The following is a 6,322-nucleotide window of genomic DNA, read 5'->3' on the forward strand; positions in this document are numbered from 1 at the left end:
TGAATAATAAAGAAGTGATTATCATGTCTACCAATTTACAAAGCATAAAATAATATGCTGGGTATTGAGGCACTAGTAGCAGTGATCATGTTGATGATACTGATAAGTATGATGAGATATTGGAGTACACTTACCAGTATGGGTTCTTACTCTTCTGCAAAGAAAAAGTTATACTTGGAAATGATGAATAGGGAAACTCTACTGGCCAAGCATTCTACTGAGGATCCTCCAATCTTGAGCTTAAATCTCTCATATCCCACTTTCGCTATTCCTTCTTGGGATTCAAAAATAATTTTTCTAGTCATTCAAGCAGCATATTTGGTTATATTTCAAGTTGAGGCTCTAGTGTTGGTTTTGAAGAAATTCAAGAGGGTCATTAGCTGGTTTATTTCTTACATTATTAGTATTCCATCAAGAATATGCACTTATAAAATCAAGCTTGAGCCAGATTGTGTTCCTAATATTGAGTACCATAGTTGGCTTAATTTTCTATGCAAGAGGTATTCTAGAAGGAGATCATCAAGTGGTTTGATGTAGGTATGGTTTACCTTATTGGGAATAAGAAATAGGTATTCCCGGTTCAGTGTATTCCAAATAAACATGGAACCATACTGGTTCTAAATACAAATAATGAGCTTATTAAGATGAAACTATTCATAATTTGGTAAGTGTGTATGGACTAGATGAACATGAATGTATGGAATGAAAAAGATCATTTTCAAATATCATTTATGGACCAGATGTTATACCGTCTTTCTGGTAAAGGATGTTATTATTTTTTTATGGTTACTCGGGATACCACTAGATTTTAATTGTTGCCAAATACCAAGGGATGATAATTTTTACTTGTCCATATGGAATGTTTTCTTTAAAAGAATGTTGTTCAGATTATTTAATGTGACAACTACGTTTTAGTGTTGTATGATGTTAATCTTCTCAAACATGGTGGAGGCCACAATCAAGGTATTCATGGATGACTTTTTGGTAGTTTGACAAAATTTTAAAGATTGCGTAGCCTATTTGGCTAGTGTATTGATGAAATGTAAAGACTACAATTTAGTTCTTAGTTGCGAAAAGTGTCACTTTATGGTAAAAGAGAGGATAGTCCTTGTCTATAAAGTTTAAAAGAAGGGGATCGAGGATGATAAGGTGAATATTAAGGTTATTTAAAATTACCTCCACTAGTTTTTCTAAAGGGTATTCGAAGCTTCTTGGGGCACTAGAGTTTATCATAGATTCATTAAGGATTTTCTCTAAAATTGTCTATCTTTTGTGTAAAATATTAGAGAATGAGGTGAAGTTCATTTTTGATGATGCGTGTGTAAAGAAATTCTAGTACCTTAATGAGAATTAAAATCAACACCTATCATTAGCCTGATTGGTCCGTACCATTGGAGGTTATATGAAATTCTAGTTAAGTGGTGCTAGGAATAGTCCTAGGCTAATGTCATGAGAAGATACTCCATCCGATCCATTGTTCTAGAAAGGCACCTCACACATCTTAGGAAAATTACAGCGTGATGGAATAAGATTTATTTGTTGTGGCTTTTATTTTGAAAAGTTTTGATCCTATTTGCTTGGCATAAAATTGATTGTACACACTTAGGGCTTATTTGTTTGAACTTAATGGAGGTCTGATTCTGAATGGTACAGACTTCAGACCATTAAGTGCATTTATTTTTTATTAAGATTTTAGCTCTTAATAGGTCTGAATAGGTTTTAATCATTCAGATCTAGAATCTAGTCTTAATAGGTCTGAAGAGGTACTCTGGTGTTGGATAATATTCACCACCACTCTATTCATAATCATCATTCACTACCTCTACCACCGCCAACATTGTCAACCACAACCCACCACCACCAACCACCTTCACCATCACAGCCACTATCGGTAACAAATATCGCTACCAACCACTATTGTTAACTGGTACCACACCTACTACCTCTATTGTTCTAATTATATTTAATTCCATCATCACCATCAACACCACCACTATCTTCAACAACTATCGACCAATCTCTACTATCAACCAACTCATCTATCACAACTAGCACCACCGCTAACTACCACTAATGCATCACAGCCTTCACACATTCTTTGGTGACCACCATCATTGTCATTAGTAACACTACCTCTACCATTACTTCAATCACTATCATATCTATAATTTATCTCTACTAATAACTATCTCTGCCATCACAACTTACAGTATCTCCAACTAGCACCAACACATCATCAACCGCCATTCATTTATTTTTTAGACATCGTAATCAACACCTCCAACTACTAACATCAAGCAATGTCACATCACAACCACCACCACCACTACTATCAACTGCCACCATCATAACAGTCACTATAATACTAACCATCACAGCTATCACTACTAATATTACTAATCACTAACATCAATCATTATCACCCCAACCACCATTATAAACCATCTCCACCATCACTAACATACATAATTATTTTTTTCAATCAAATAATAATTTTGTTGTATTAAATTACATACTTTTTTGATATATAATTAGTTATTTATTTGAATTGTATTTTTTATTTTATTATATATACAAATAATTTTTTTTGTACATTTAGATGTTGAAAAACAAACAGTCTTAATCATTCAGACGTGCATTTAGATTCAGACGTCTGAATCTTAAAAAAAATAAATACAGCCTTACTATGCAACTCTTCAATACCTTATGTCAAAGCATAACGTAAAGCCTATATTTTCTCGATGGGCTCTTTTTTTACAAGAATTTGACTTTGCAAACGAGGATTGAAAGGGGACAAAAAATTTAGTGGTTAACTACTTGTCATGACTTGAGAAATAGGAAATATTGAAGATAAAATATGAGCTTGACATTGATGACATATTTTGAGAGAAACATGTATAGGCTACATCACAAGACATTATTCCATGAATTTTGCCTTTCACTAATTATTTTGAGAGTGGTGTAGTGTTGTCTGAGATGAGCAATACTTGTTCAATATAAGTGTTGATGGTATGATTCATAGATATGTACTTGTAATGGAGATGATAAGTATCTTAGAGGCATGTTATCATTGTGCTATTTGAAAAACTTACCAAACTCTACAGTATAGGTATTATTGGACATTGATTAATTGGTGCGAGGGCATCTGACCAATTCTAAAGGTAAAGAGGGATATCACAAAAGCATTAACTTCATTTCTCCATCATTCTTATGATTGAGTTGCTTGATGTATGGGGTATTGACTTTATGGGTCTATTTATGAGCTTGAATGGGATCAAGTATAAACTTGTAGCTATTGATTATGCGTCCAAATAGATGGAGGTGATTGTGCTTCCCAATAATGACGGCAAGAGTGTGACAAAACTCTTAAAGGGAAAAATATTTTAAGGGTTTGGTGTATCAAGGGTAATTATTAGTGATGGAAGTTTTGATTTTTGTTACAAGTTATTTTCTGCTCTATTTGAAAAATATGGTTTGAAGCATAGGGTGGAAGCACATTATCATTCATAGACTAGTCAGCAAGTAGTGGTTTCTAACCGGGAGACGAAGACAATCCTTGCAAAGACTCGATGAATGAAAATAGAATGGTTTGATCTAGAAAGTTTAATGATGCTTTATCTGTATATAGATAAACTTTTATGACCCCTATAGGTATGTCTCTTTGTTAGCATGTATATGAAAATCCATGTCATTTGCTAGTTGACCTTGAACACACAGAGTTATGGGCACTCAAGAAGCTAAATTTGAATTGGGATGATACCTCTAACTTGAGGCTTGAACAATTGAATAAGCTAGATAAATTTCAAGTAAAATTCTGTGAGTGTTAATCTCTTTACTTAGAGAATATGCATATGCATCATGATTGGAAGATAAAAAGGAGAGAATTTTATTTGGGTAATTTAGACTTATTGTTAAATTAAAACTTTGCTCGTCTCCTACCAAGTCAAGATATAATGGGAGAGGTCTATTTAATGTGGTACATGTTTTCCCTTAGGGTGCAATTAATCTTGAAAATAATAAAGGGAAATGGTTCAAGGTAAATTCTTAGTGAGTGAAAACATATTGGGGATCTGAGGAAGAGATAATTGTAGTTGATGAATGGACTAGTATAAAGTATAAAAAACTAAGGGCTCAAGTCGTGTCACGGTGTTAAATCAGGCACTTTATGGGAGGAAACCCACGGTGCTATCTTTTTGAAATTTGATTAATCAAGATACCCACATCATGCTGCAATGTTAAATTAAATGCTACTTAGGAGGCAACCCAAGCTTTTGTACTTTATTTTCCATTTTGATTTTTGATTCAAGTATAGGGTTATATATGTTGATGTATGTATGTGTACTTGAAAAAGGAGGATAAAAAGTTCAAAAAATTTGAAAATGTTGGGATCAAAGGTTATTGAATGACTCATTGGGTCAATCCATGACTCGTGGTCCATAACTGTAACCACTATAGTTGAGAACTTTCAAGTTTAATTCAAATGACTTGTCTCTTTAAGGAATAGGTCATTGGGTCAACCGTCCTAATTGACTAATTTAACACCCTGTAGAAAGATTACTAATACACTAAGGAATGACACATCTAGTGAAAGAACAAGTCATTCCTTGCACTCATAGAGTCCTAGGTAAGTCCCTCTTAATGATTTCTAGATAGAAAGACAGAACAAGTCATTTCCTTTCTAATGACTTGTCTTATTAGGTCATATTAAAATTAGTTAAAGAGGTTTAAATTCCTTTAGATTGACCTAACCTGACCTATGTCGTATGCCCATTTTCCCTTTTTCCCAAATTTAATACCAAATTTCCGTTTCCCTCGTATATATAAACTCTAAAACTTCCTCCATAATTGTTAAGTAAAATTCCTCCATAGATCACTCCAAACATCCATCCTAAAATTGCAATTCAAATTCCTTCCGGTCAAAACATATTATTTCATGGCACACACACTACAAAATTTCACCTTTTCATCAAAATTCTTTTTATCAACATATCTTTGGTCTTGGTATCTTTGATTAGTTTTGTGTGTACTTTGATGAACCAATAAAATACCTGCGGTTTGATATATAATAAAATGTCCATTATTTTTTACATACAATTGAATAAGTTCGATAATCAATACCTCCTTCTTCATCAATTCTATAAGAGGTAACTTTATTTGAATCATCATTATATCCAAACTCATTTCTCATCTTTGAATTTATGATATAGTAATTTTTTTTGGATTTATCAGTCAAAGCGGGAGAAAATATACCATTACATTTTCGATTATTCTTTGATTCAAAGTATCGTTTCATCTCAATTGAAAAAGCAAATAATATTTCAAGAAATAATCTAGTTTTGCTTTCGTGTTGCTTTGGTATTGTGTTTTCTTTTTACCCTTCTTTGTGTTTGATTCCGCGTAATTATTTTTAAGATCGTTTTGATGTTTTGAGAAAATAGGTCCCAGATTTTATTTGTTTTCTATATTTGATCCACGCTCACCTTTTTCTTGACTTGCGGGTTCTTTTGCTTCTTGAATTCTGACCTATACTTCAACTAAAATCACAAGGGCGTAGCGAGCACCGAATAGAGAAAATGCACATGGGTGTCCTTGAAGAACGGAGTCTTGGGTAAACAAAGTATCTTTTTTAGGAACATGGTCAACCAGAAATTATTATGTTCACAATTCTTTCAAGCAAACAAGTTTGAATCTATGTAGGTGTAACACCCCACATTTTGGGCTAGAACAAAAACCATCATTTCTATGCGTTGATGTTCCAAAAGCCATAAATCCCATGCAAATTTGGTATTTTAATCAATTATGTAGTATGGGAACCTATTTGAGCATGAATTGAGATCATAGAGGTCCCCTAACTCAAGGTCAAGTTGAAAGCTTTCCTATCGTTTGAGTTTTAGTGAGCGTCAAAACTTAGGTAAACTTAAATCTACCATAACTCCTTTTATATGATGCAATGGGTGGTCTAGTATATATCAAATTAAAGCTCTTCGAATTAGCTTTCCAACGATACCAATTTCGCCCAAATTCGATATCAAAAAAAATTTATGCCTATTTTACTCCAGAATATCAGCCTGACAACTGAGTGATGAAAATTTTGATGGCTTGTCATAAATCTGACAACTTATCAGAATATGTCGTTAGCCTTAGGCAGAAACTCATAAATTTCAGCTCCTAGGTGACGGCTTAGGCAGATGGGCTATCACAGTTTTGACAGAATATTAGCCTTGGTCGTCAGATGAAAATTTCAGCAATGGGGAAGTGATTTCATAGGGGTATTTTGGTCTTTTCCTCACTCCAAAAACTTTTCACACGAATTGACTCCCCC

This window comes from Capsicum annuum, chromosome 10 (genome assembly GCF_002878395.1).
Source record: "Capsicum annuum cultivar UCD-10X-F1 chromosome 10, UCD10Xv1.1, whole genome shotgun sequence".
Classification (NCBI taxonomy): Eukaryota; Viridiplantae; Streptophyta; class Magnoliopsida; order Solanales; family Solanaceae; genus Capsicum; species Capsicum annuum.